The sequence below is a fragment of the Pelodiscus sinensis genome, chromosome 25 (assembly GCF_052426305.1).
Source record: "Pelodiscus sinensis isolate ZL-2025 chromosome 25, ASM5242630v1, whole genome shotgun sequence".
Taxonomy (NCBI): Eukaryota; Metazoa; Chordata; order Testudines; family Trionychidae; genus Pelodiscus; species Pelodiscus sinensis.
This window is the reverse complement of record NC_143076.1, coordinates 6150713-6163148: the sequence shown is the minus strand read 5'-3', so window position 1 is coordinate 6163148 and position 12436 is coordinate 6150713. Positions and strand designations below refer to the sequence as shown.

Genomic DNA, 12436 nt, shown 5'->3' with positions numbered 1-12436 from the left:
TAAGTGGTTTGCCTACTTGGTCTCACAGTGAGTCAATGAAAGAGTTAAGAACAGAGTCTTATGCGCCTGACATTTCCCAGCATTCTCTGCTACCAAACTGTGAGTCAAACACCTTCACTGCATGAAAGTGACATGTGGGTAGCGAAGTCTGACATTTTCAGCCAGCTGCTTCATAGTAAGTGACAGGACAAGGTCAGCAATGAGGATGAAGCTAAACCCAGCAACCGTCTCCTTCAACACTGGTTCAGTCTTGGCAGCTGTCTTGGTACAGATGTTATCGGGAATGAAAACCAACAGATTCCACAGTGCATTTACCATCACACTTCCAGTGATCAGATGGCCCCCAAAAGCTTTGGTGTTGTGATTGGATTACGTCCATCACTGGCATTCCCAACATCCAGCTGGATCACCTGGCGACATTAGCGTGAGATCGATCTGATGGCAAGTGTTTCGAAAGGAGCCTACATCCCTGTGGGATTTGCCACAAGAGGATACAACATCTCTCATGCTCATGTGTAACTAATGACCCCCACCACTACTAGTCAGAAGCGAGGTTTTGCCCACAAAACCTTTTGCCCAAATAAATCTGTTAGTTTTAAAAGTGCAGCAGGACTCCGTGTTGCTTTTGCGGATACAGACGAACACGGCTACCCTCTGAGACTAGTCACCATGTTAAATAACAGTGTTACTTGCTTTATGAAGGGCTTTATTTGGTCTTTAGAAAGGGAGTTTAGTGATATGCTAATTATAAGCCCCACGGAAGTGAGACCAGAATAATAACTGAGAGGCTGCGTTATTCAACCTGCCTACTACGGATTTCTGGTGATTCCAGTGTGACCCAGAGGCACTGAGACTACTGAGAAAGAGAGACTGAAGTCTGCTGAACAGCCTTACCCAAGAAGCAGCTGGCTCATGTGGTAGAACATAAGAACAATAGGTAATCCTCATGTGATCCCTCTCGTCTCCCAATTCTAGACAAACAGAGGCTGGGGACACCAGTCCTACCCATCCTGCCTAATCGCCATTGATGGACCTAACCTCCATAAATCTATGTAGCTCTTTTTGGAAACCTGTTAAGCTCATGGCTTTGGCCCCAAAGGTCCCAAGTTCAAACCCACCTGCCAACGGATCCATTGGCATTACACCAGGAAGACTCAGCTGGCAGCGAATATTAGGCTGCTAGTACAACGGTGGCATGAATTTGCTTGATCAGATACACCAGCCTCCAAAACATCAATTCAGAGAGGTTGCATCTTGCAATTTCCACAGAGGTTAGCTCTTTCGTGGCCCCCTTTCCTCGCTGGCTTGGGGAGCGCCAGGGCAGAGGTGAGGAATGCTTGCACTGCACCGTGCACAGCACACCTGTTCTCCAAACCCTCTGAGGAGTCCATGGCCATCAGGCTGAAGCAGTTCATCAGTGGGAAACTCAAGACTAACAGGGAAGTGAAAAAGAAGCTATGAACTTCTCAGACACGTCCCAGTTGCCTGGCAAGCCCTTTCCTGGGAGCTGTGGATCGGTCCTCAGCAAAGTCAGTCTAGAGTAGGGAGGAGGAGAACACAATGCAGGTGGGATTATGGGATTATGATTAGGTGGGAACAAGATACCGAACATATCCTGCATATTCATTTCCCAGTGACCTCTCCTCAACAGAGATCAAGGAGGGTGGTCAAAAGGGCTGGGGGGAACAGTTCCTCGCCAGGTAGTAGTGCAGCATTTTAAAGGCCAAAAGAGACCATTGGATCACTTGGTCTGACTTTTCTACAACACACGCTGGAGAATTTTACCCAGAGGCCCAGCAGCTTGTGTTCGAGAGCTGGAGAGTCAAAGGGGAAGGGGAAAGAAAATCTGGGTGCAGAGACTATGACGACACAGGCCCAGGAAGAGCTACAAGGGCTTTCTTACAGCAGATGCACCACTTGGTCCTATATCTTATGGGTGGCATTGAGACTATTCTTCCCTGCCTGTCCCTTTCTCCTTTTGCCATCCCCTCTCCAGCTACTCCCCTTATTTCTCATCTTCTTTCCCCAGGCTGGTCCTCATTACTGACACCCCAGTCTACCACATCAGGGGTGTGTCTAGACTACATGCCTCCGTCGACGGAGGCATGTAGATTAGCCAGATCGGCAGAGGGAAATGAAGCCGCAATTAAAATAATCGCGGCTTCATTTAAATTTAAATGGCTGCCCCGCTCTGCCGATCAGCTGTTTGTCGGCAGATCGGGGCAGTCTGGATGCGACGCACCGACAAAGAAGCCTTTCTTGATCGGCACAGGTATGCCTCGTGAAACCAGGTTTACCTGTGCTGATCAAGAAAGGCTTCTTTGTCGGCGCGTCGCGTCCAGACTGCCCCGATCTGCCGACAAACAGCTAATCGGCAGAGCGGGGCAGCCATTTAAATTTAAATGAAGCCGCGATTATTTTAATCGCGGCTTCATTTCCCTCTGCCGATCTGGCTAATCTACATGCCTCCGTTGACGGAGGCATGTAGTTTAGACGCACCCCAGGAGAGCAACATGGTCACTGCATGCTGGGTTTTCCAGAAGCAGCAGGGATCTCATTCCAGGTTCCTTAAGGGATTCCAGAGTCATAGGGTATGTCTACACTACCCCGCTAGTTCGAACTAGGAGGGTAATGTAGGCATACCGCACTTGCAAATGAAGCCCGGGATTTGAATTTCCCGGGTTTCATTTGCATAAGCCGGGCGCCACCATTTTTAAATCCCAGCTAGTTTGAACCCCGTGCCGCGTGGCTACACGTGGCACGGAGTAGCTAGTTCGGATTAGGTTTCCTAATCCGAACTAGCTGTACTCCTCATTCCACAAGGAGTACAGCTAGTTCGGATTAGGAGGGTAGTGTAAACATACCCTAAGAGTCTGACAAGGCATGACTGAGAGAAGCACTTGGACTTTCTTAGCAGCCCGAAGAGCTGACAATGCCCATATGCTACCCAGACCACCCTGTCCCACAGAACCTAGGCCGGAATGGGACCTCGGAGACAAGGGTCTGTCCTAGGAGCATGAGCTCCTTTTGGACTAGTTACTCAAGGCCCGTTGCTCTTATCCACTCACTCGCTGCTTTGCTAACCTCCACAGACCTTGCATAGCTGCGGCCCCATTGTGATAAGGAGCGTTTTCCCTGGAGCTATTTCTTCCAGGCTCTGGTTGCTCCCAGATTGAGTCCAGAGAGAAAAGGGCCCGAGGACAGTACATTGTCTGAGGTTCAATCACTCCTTGGCCTCTCTTAAGCCAAGTCAACCAAAGGGCTGAATTACTTCCAGAGGCCCAGGTGGCTTTTCAAATGCAGAGATTTGACTCACCCAGCCCATTTTGCACAGGTCACTGGACGGGCAGCAGATGGGAATGACTGTGTTACTACTGTTAGGGGATGGATTCCAATGGCTGCTCTAGAGCGGATAGCTTCTGTAGACATTTACCAGTCCTTCTAGGTCATCCAGTGCCTCTTAATTGTGAGTCTTGCGTCAGCGCCAAAATCTTCAGGGGGGAAACAATTCAAACTCAGAAGCCTGACATTAGGTGATAGCTGGTTAAGTACGGCACAAGAAAACCAATCGAATCCTTTAAAAAAAACATCAAAATTCTCCAATTTTGACTAAAAAGCCAAATCTTTTTATTCTCAATTTTGGATTGATTTATTCCCCCAAGATGAGTTTTCAGCATCAAAACAGAAAAAGGGCGAAGGAAGAGAAAAAGAAGTGTGTACAAAATAATGCCCCAAAACACAAATGGCAAACATTCAAGGGTTTGGTTTTCGTCAGGATGTGGCAGTTTTAATTTTTGGATTTTTCATTTTTCAAAAAAGACCGGTTTTGGTTTGAAAAATAAAATATGACGACCGGCGTTCAGGCAGACCCTCGTATTGTCAAGAATCATCTGTATTGTGATACTGCATAAGAGCCCTGGCGACGAATCAAGAGCCTGTTGCAATCAGCACTGCCCAGAAGGAAGAGTGGACCCCACACTGCTGTGTGGGCCGATTTTCAGAGGGCTAAGTAGCCACAGCTCTCCTGGGGAGCACCAGTAGGTTTGCTTAGGTGTCTGGAGATTTAGGGGCCTCGCTGGAGATCCCCACGTTAGCAGATCTTGGCCTTTGGAGAGCAAGACACCCTGACAGTCCAACCTCTCCCTTGCAGCCGCTGTCCCTCTGGGTTGCAGCTGGTCAGAGGAGTTTGGCCAGGGGGAATTACTGCCCCAGCTTTGACCGCCCTACCTGCCGCGGTAGGAGCAGCCAGGCTGTGGTGCAGGATCTAGCTGCCCTTGTCACCTGTAGCCACATGCACGGTACGCTCCCAGCACTGCTCCACACCTACCGCTGCTTCTCCCTCCCCTGGCCCGCAGCCTGCAGGGATCCCCCTTGGGAGCACCAGGTAGGAAGAAAGAGCGATGAACCATGAAAGAGAAAATAACGAGCCCCTTTGTCCGTGACTGTTCCTGTCACATCCCAGCGACGTCCCCCGGGGGTTCTCCCTGGGAGGGCGGGGAGAGAGAAACTGCCAGCTGCACGCCTGGCACCGCATGGCGTCCATTAGCCCATCGTCAGGCCTTGCTGAGGCAGCCGCCAGCAGCGCGTGCAGGGAGCCTGCAGCCAGCCAGCACTCGGAGGAGTCTGGTGCAGAGCGGATGCTCTTCGCACCTCAGGAGCGTTCTTGGGGGGGAGGTGCTGGGAGCTCTCTCTGCTGCGAAACCCCCCACGCGTTCCTATTGCCAACTGCTCTGCCCAAAGGCGCTCCAAGCTCCCGGCCAACATTAGTCATGGGGCAACCCCCAGCCTGGACTGCAGGCTGCAGAGATGCAGGACCCCAACTATCTCTCTGCCTCAAAGCTGTGCCCCACCCGGCCTGGTCCTAACGCCGCCTTCCTTGGGTGTGGGAGGCTAGGTCTCCAGAGCAGGAAGTCAACCTGGCCACCACAAACAGAGCTCCGTGCTGCTCAGGGAACGGGCATCTCAAGCCCCGCCTGCCCTGGGATTTCCGAGAGCGTAGCAGCACGGCGCACACCCCCAGCAGACACCGCGGGCCCAGTAGGACGCCGCTGTCTAAGCCGGTCACTGCGAACTCAGGCTAACATCCTCGTGGCCTGAGAGGCGCGGCAAGACGGGGGCCCGGGCTGTGGCGTTGCAGCATTGGCAGACCCTGGCACTCAGTGGCATGGGGACCCAGGGATTTGCTCTCAGCCCCACCTGTGACCGCACGGCATCTCGGGGAGGCGGGTGCATCTGATCCCAGCGGACACGGCGGGGGAAAGGGGAAACGAAGGCTCCAGGGCGAAGCAGCCTGCATTGAAGAGATAGCACAGGCGCTTTGGTGAAGCTGCGGGGCAGCAGTGGGACCAGCCCTGGCATTCCCCTGCTGCCAGCAGAAGACGTGCTACCCCCCCAGCCCAACCCGCCTCGCCCATCTGTGCCTCACAGGGTTACAGACATCACCCGCTTCTGCATTTACATCTGTGCCTTCTCCCGCAGCACCTGCAACATTCGCCCTCATGCCAGGGCCCCTCCCAGCCTGGCGTATCTGCTTCCCACCCTCTGTGTCATCCACAACACCCCCAGTCCTGCGATGCCGGAGAGAGCCCCTCTCCTCTGTGAGCTATGCCTGTTCAGAAGAGCCAAGAGCAGGGAGGGAGGAGGGGCTGCACACACGGAGACAGAGAGGGCTGAGAGATCTCATTCTGTCTGGGCTACCATGTCTCAGTTCCACTCACAGACCTTCCTTTGTGCCGGAGCATCACAGCGGGGCACGATGCCAGCGGCAGCCAAAGCTCGGAAACAAATCGACCTCCTGCTCAGGGCACGTGAAGGGAAAGGTTCCCTGGCTCAGGAGATGGAGAGAGGGAGGGACAGAGAGCTGGCTTGAATATCGGCTGGTACCCTTAAACACCCCAAGGGGCCCTCTGCCCTCCACCTCCACAATCGCCCCCTGCTCCTGCTCCTGCTCCTGCTCGCTCACTGGTCTGCCCCTCCGAGCAGGCAGGAGGTTTCTGCGGCAGGGGCCTCCCGGTTCCCCAGCTGCAGCGGGGCCACCGTCGGGCAACCCTCTCATCAGCTTACCCAATCTGGACCTCTTCGCCTTTTCTGCCTGTAGCCTGTCCTGCCTGCCCCTGCCTAGCCAGAGTACACTTCTCAGAGCAGCAGAAAGCAGGGATAGGAGCAGCTAGCCCCAATGTCCTGCCGGGTTGGCAACTCCAAAACTTCGCCCTGTTTTCCCGCAACTCCCCCTACACCTTCAGCAGCCTCAGCAATGTCTCCCCCCCAACCGCCATGTACTACTGCTAAGGTGCTGCCTGCAGCACTTTCACCCCAGCGGCGGCTGCGGGTTCAGCGACAGGTGAGCGGATCCCCGGCCACACCAGGCAAGCTGCAAAGGAGTCATGTGCGGGGCTGCTGACTTTCACAAGCACCCCACAGGCCCAGGTACAAATGGGTCCCTGGTGCTCGGCCTGGCCTGGGAGGGATGGAACGACAGCCTTGACAATGCTGCTCGCGCCAGTCTCCAGGGGCTGCGCTGTTTTGTTCCAACATCCCGGAGCTTGAGTTTAGACGTGACTAGCATTAAAGGAGCAAAGCGTGGACAGGAGATGAAAAAACACAGACGCCAGGTGCTCAGCTCCAGATTCCTGCTTTGGGGGCTGAAGCAACGACAGGTGAGCTGGCAAAGACTCAAAAAAAGGATCATAAAAGGGGCAGATGCTGCAGGAGTCTTTCCAAACTTCCCTCTGGATAAGGGAGAGCTTTCCTCTCTCATGCTGACAGATAAAAGCAGGGAAGAACAAATGGGGAAGGGCTCCATATGGATATGGCCCCATAGGGAAAGGGGCCAGAGTGATCTAGACACCTTGGAGGATTAGGCCAAAAGAAATCTGATGAGGTTCAACAATGACAAGTGTACAGTCGGGCCCTTGGGACGGAAGAATCCCAGGCATTGCTACAGGCTGGGGATCAACTGGCTAGAAAGTAGTTGAGCAGAAAAGGACCTGGGGATTACAGTGGATGAGAAGCTGGATATGAGTCAACAGTGCGCCCTTGTAGCCAAGAAGGCTAATGGCATGTTAGGGTGCATTAGGAGGAGCATTGCCAGCAGATCCAGAGAAGTGATTATTCCCTTTTATTCGGTGCTAGTGAGGCCACATCTGGAATATTGCGTCCAGTTCTGGGCCCCCTATTAGAGAAAAGTTACGGATGCATTGGAGAAGGTACAACAAGTGGAGGGCAACCAAAATGAAAAGGGGGCTGGAGCACATGGCCTACGAGGAGAGGCTGAGGGATTTGGGTTTGTTTAGTCTGCAGAAGAGAAGAGTGAGGGGGGATTTGAGAGCAGCCTGCAACTTCCTGAAGGGAGGTTCCAAAGAGGCTGGAGAGAGGCTGTTCTCAGTGGGGGTAGATGGCAGAACAAGGAGCAATGGGCTCAAGTTGCAGTGGGCAGGTCCAGGTTGGATATGAGGAAAAACTATTTCACTAGGTGGGTGGTGAAGCGCTGGGATGGGTTCCCTAGGGAGATGGTGGAGTCTCCTTCCCTAGAGGTGTTTAAGTCCTGGATGGACAAAGTCCTGGCTGGGATGATTGAGTTGGGTTGGTCCTGCTTTGGGCAGGGGGCTGGACTCGATGATTCCTAAGGTCTCTTCCAACTGTAGGATTCTATGGTCATCTGAGCTGCCCCCTTGTTGCGCCCGAGTCTTGGAGCAAGAGCAGAGCAGCCTTTCAGCGGTTCCCTGCTTTCCTTGTGCCTCTTGCTGCACTGTTAGATTTGTTAACTGAAAATGGCTCCAGATGTGTGTGCAGACAAAGGCTTGAACTGAGCTCCGGCATCCAAGTAGCCCACGCACAGCCCAGGGGGTCGGGGTCTGGATCCGAGCCCCGGCCCAGCCAGCCAGTATAATGACTGCTCAGAAAGAAACCCAGAGGCAGCCTTTTCCTTCAGAAATACCCAGGCACTCATCGTATGCCACGGGGCCTTCTGCAGGCGCAAAAAGGAAGCCGAGGCAGAGTAAAACCCTTGCTCACCAGGGACTAGCCACAGTCCCCTGGTCGAGGCAAAGGATGCAAGGCAGCTGCTCCTCCTCTCGCTTCTCTGCACTTCTTATTCCCTTCCAGCTTGTGGAGGGGTCAAGGGGGATGGTGGCTAATGGAGACCCCCCAGCCCTCCCTGCCTTACAGCTGACAGCCATGCACCCCCAAGGGGTGTGGGTCACCAATGCGTCACGAGCCCCAAAGGAAGAGTTTTGGGTGAGGGCAGAACCACCGTGAGAGCATCCTCCCACCCCCACCCCCACCCCGCCGTGGTGGCATCATCTTCTCGCGTGTGGAAACTGCCGCCCTAGTGAAAAGGCTGAGCAGACAGGAGGCTGACAGGCTATCTGCAGAGGGGCGCGATTGCTCCTGACAGGTTTATCAGCAGCCAGGTTTGCCTGCAATGAGATGTAAAACATGGGTTTCATTTCCAGAGCAGCCGCCGCCGCTAAGAAGCCGTTAGACACTTCATCAGACAGGCTCAGAGCAGAGCCCTCTGTTAGAAAGTGACAGCACCTCACACGCTGCAACCATGCTCCGAGTGTTCCTCTCCCCGCCCCCAACTTCGGCTTCACAGCCTTCCAATTCCACCTGGCCTGCAGGAACAGGGACTCTGGTGTTACGCAAGGAAATCCGGGTTGTCAAGAAAGGGAGCTCCTTAGAGCAGAGGGGAGGGCTCCAAGGAGCATGGAAGAGCAGAAGTGGTCGCTCTCCACGGGGTTTAGACTTTGGGTAAGAGGGGACGGGCAAAGTGAAGAGTAAAGGGGACGTGCTGAGCATGGCAGATTCCTCTCGGGGCTCGTGTGCATGTCAGGGCAGGGGAGCTCATTTTGTTCCTTCAAAAGCTCAGTGGGGCAGAGGTCAGGTAAGAAAAAGGGAGGAAAATAGGAAGGGGACCAGCCGAGAGGCATAGAGAGAGGATGGAGAGGAGAGGAGGGAAAGGCGCATGGAGCTCAGTGCTGTCCAGAAACAGATGGAGACCCGCAGAAGGGCTAAACTTAAAAGGGAAGCAGGAGGGAGAAGCGCCCTGAGAAAAACAACCTTCCCGCTCCGGGAAATCGAAACGGGAAGTCCCACAAGGAAGTCTGCAAAATGAAGCCCAGTTAAGATTCCGAGACCCACAAGACACACAGAGGACACAGACTCTGTTTGGGTTTAGCTGCAAAACCTTTGGATGCTGATCCGAACAAGGGATGACACTTTTTTAAGACTGGCTTTGCAACTTCAAGGGAAGCTCCCGTGCAAAGGATCTCATTGGGATGTAGGAATTTGGACCAGCCAACCCTAAGTCCAGCAGCATGGCACGAAACCCCCTCCCTGTAGCAGTTATTCACGTCGGTGGGGGGAACTGATCACTTCTCATTTTGTTCTTCCCGTCACGTGCTTTTTATTTTTTAGCCCCTGTATAAAACTATGGTACCCCCACATCTTGAATACTGTGTACAAATGTGGTCTCCTCACCTCAAAAAAGATATTTTGGCCTTGGAAAGGGTTCAGAAAAGGGCAACTAAAATGATTAGGGGTTTGGAACGGGTCCCATATGAGGAGAGGTTAAAGCGACTGGGACTTTTCAGTTTAGAAAAGAGGAGACTGAGAGGGGATATGATAGAGGTCTATAAAATCATGAGTGGTGTGGAGAGGGCCGATAAAGAAAAGTTATTTATTAGTTCCCTAAATAGAAGAACTAGAGGACACCAAATGAAATTAATGGGGAGCAGGTTTAAAACTAATAAAAGAAAGTTCTTCTTCACACAGTGTGTAGTCAACCTGTGGAACTCTTTGCCAGAGGAGGCTGTGAAGGCTAGGACTATAAGGGTATGTCTACACTACCCTCCTAGTTCGAACTAGCGGGGTAATGTAGGCATACCGCACTTGCAAATGAAGTCCGGGATTTGAATTTCCCGGGCTTCATTTGCATAAGCGGGGAGCCGCCATTTTTAAATCCCCGCTTGTTCGAACCCCGTGTAGCGCGGCTACACGGGGCTCGAACTAGGTAGTTCGGACTAGGATTCCTATTCCGAACTACCTAGTTCGAGGCCCGTGTAGCTGCGCTACACAGGGTTCGAACAAGCGGGGATTTAAAAATGGCGGCTCCCCGCTTATGCAAATGAAGCCCGGGAAATTCAAATCCCGGGCTTCATTTGCAAGTGCGGTATGCCTACATTACCCTGCTAGTTCGAACTAGCGGGGTAGTGTAGACATACCCTAATAGAGTTTAAAGAGAAGCTAGATAATTTCCTGGAGGTTAGGTCCATAAAGGCTATTAGCCAGGGGATAAAATGGTGTCCTTGGCCTCTGTTTGTCAGAGGCTGGAGAGGGATGGCAGGAGACAAATCGCTTGATCATTGTCTTCGGTCCACCCTCTCTGGGGCACCCGGTGCTGGCCACTGTCAGCAGACAGGCTACTGGGCTAGATGGACCACCCTAAGAATTTTTCTATTGACAACCCTGCCCCATGTCTCCCTCCCAGCTGAATAGTGCAGGTCCCTTTTCATTAGCAATCAACAGCTGTATCCCCACAAAGAAATCTAAAGCAAGGCAGCTCTGGAAGACTTAGCGGCATGTGCCTACATGCTCACATTTAGCATGCCAATAAATCCACCTTTTAAACAAAAGTTAATTAAAATGCGATTAGAGCAGGGACGATAAACAGATGCCCCTCGGCTTAACTCATCTGCTCCTTTTTGTCCCTCTTTCCTTTATGGGATTTAAACAGCCACTGGTGTCACTTCCATGGGAAGCAGAAGACACGCACAATTTGGGCAGCCTCCCACAGGCACGCGGCAGAAGATGTGCACACAGTGGGCTGCCGAAGGCTCGGAGGGAGCTGAGCAGATTAGTGATGCTCTAAGCAGCAGCTGCACAGAAGCGGATTGTCTCCGGTACTGAAACAAGGAGGTGTCGGAGAAGTGGGCCTGGCCTGGCCGGGCACACACACAGATGCAGGGCCGGCATGTTTATTTGCGGGGCCTGGCTTGAAGGGGGCATTGTGGCCCACGGCTCTGCTTGGGGTTCCAGCATCACCAAGCACTGCCCATAGCTTCAGGACACGCCCCCCAGCCAGGCAGGGCCAATAATTAAGCGCAGGGCCATATGCCGAGAGAACTAACTGCACATGCCTCCTACCCGTCCTGCACAGATGTGATGAGTTGAGAATCCCTTGATGCAGTTACTCCTGAATGACATTGGGTGCAGTGACAATCAGACCAGCGTGCATTCTGTGTAGGGGAATGCCTCAAGCTGAGCCTCCCGCAAGTAAAAACCCAAAGGGCCATTAGCTCTGACCTGCAATGCTGAATGAAAGGGACATCTGGTCAATGCAGGCCAAGCGCTGAATCATTTTTTTAAAAAAGCCTCCCAAAACCGTGAGTTCAACACTCAAGTTGCCATGCTTTTTACTGCATTCCAGTGAAGACTGATCCCTGCCGTGTTTGCAACCCAGACATCACAGCTTTGTGCAAGTGCATATGAACCTGGAGGTGAAACTGACTAGTAACCAAAGCCAATTGAATTACTTGGTGCAAATAATTTATTCAAGGAGTGTTGATATTTTTGTCAAATTACTCATGAATATTTATTTTTCCAGGGTTTTTTTTTCCCTGGCGCTGTAGATCATCAGATAATGCGCAGTAAATGATTTGATGATTTTTCCCCCCCCGCCATCAAATAAAATTATTTGAGAATGTGTCTGCTGGAAACCAAAATGAAAATGACAAGTCTATTTTCATTGTCTGAAATGAGCAAAAGGCACAGCTGCCAAATTCTGTGCAGCTCCGTGTGTGACATTTTATGCTAATTATTTAATTAGCGTATTTGTGTATTTACAAACAAATTACATATACCATAAACTTCAACTTTGGAGAAAACCCGTGTGGATCTAGTCCTGGTTAAAGGCATTGGCTTGACTTTAATATTAATTATTATTATTATTATAGCACTAACAGGCGCCAACTAGGTTAGGGTTGGATGACAAAACGTTGGGACCCTGTGCCTTATGGCAATGGTTTTCCCACGTTGCCCTGCCATGCTTAAACCAGACAGCATGAGACAGAGATAGGGGAGGGTTACAAAACCCTCTAATGCCACCAAAGCTAATGGGAGCATGATCAGCAATTGATTTAGAATGTCCTCACTAGACCCCCTAAATCGACTCCAGAGAGAATGATCTCCACAGTGTCCATCTCCTGCTAAGCGTAGACAATGCTAGAGGCTAGTTCCTGACTTGCAATAACATTCTTACTCTAATACCAATTACTAGAAACCTCACTTGGGTTCATTAGGGTCAGCTCTAGTTTTGCCTAAAGCAGAAGTGCTTCCCCCCGACCCTCCCAAAACTGAGATGTCTGTTTTGTGAGATTTCCAGATCCAGACAGCTCAGATAAGAACCCAGATGTTGGTTGCTCAGCCGCACCAGAAC

The 12436-nt window shown here is 51.9% G+C and overlaps 1 protein-coding gene across 1 annotated transcript in view; it reads right to left on the bottom strand.

Moving 5' to 3' along the window:
- The window catches only part of OPCML (opioid binding protein/cell adhesion molecule like), a 1015531-nt gene that overhangs the window by 875471 nt on the left and 127624 nt on the right, over positions 1 to 12436 (bottom strand). The window lies entirely within an intron of this gene.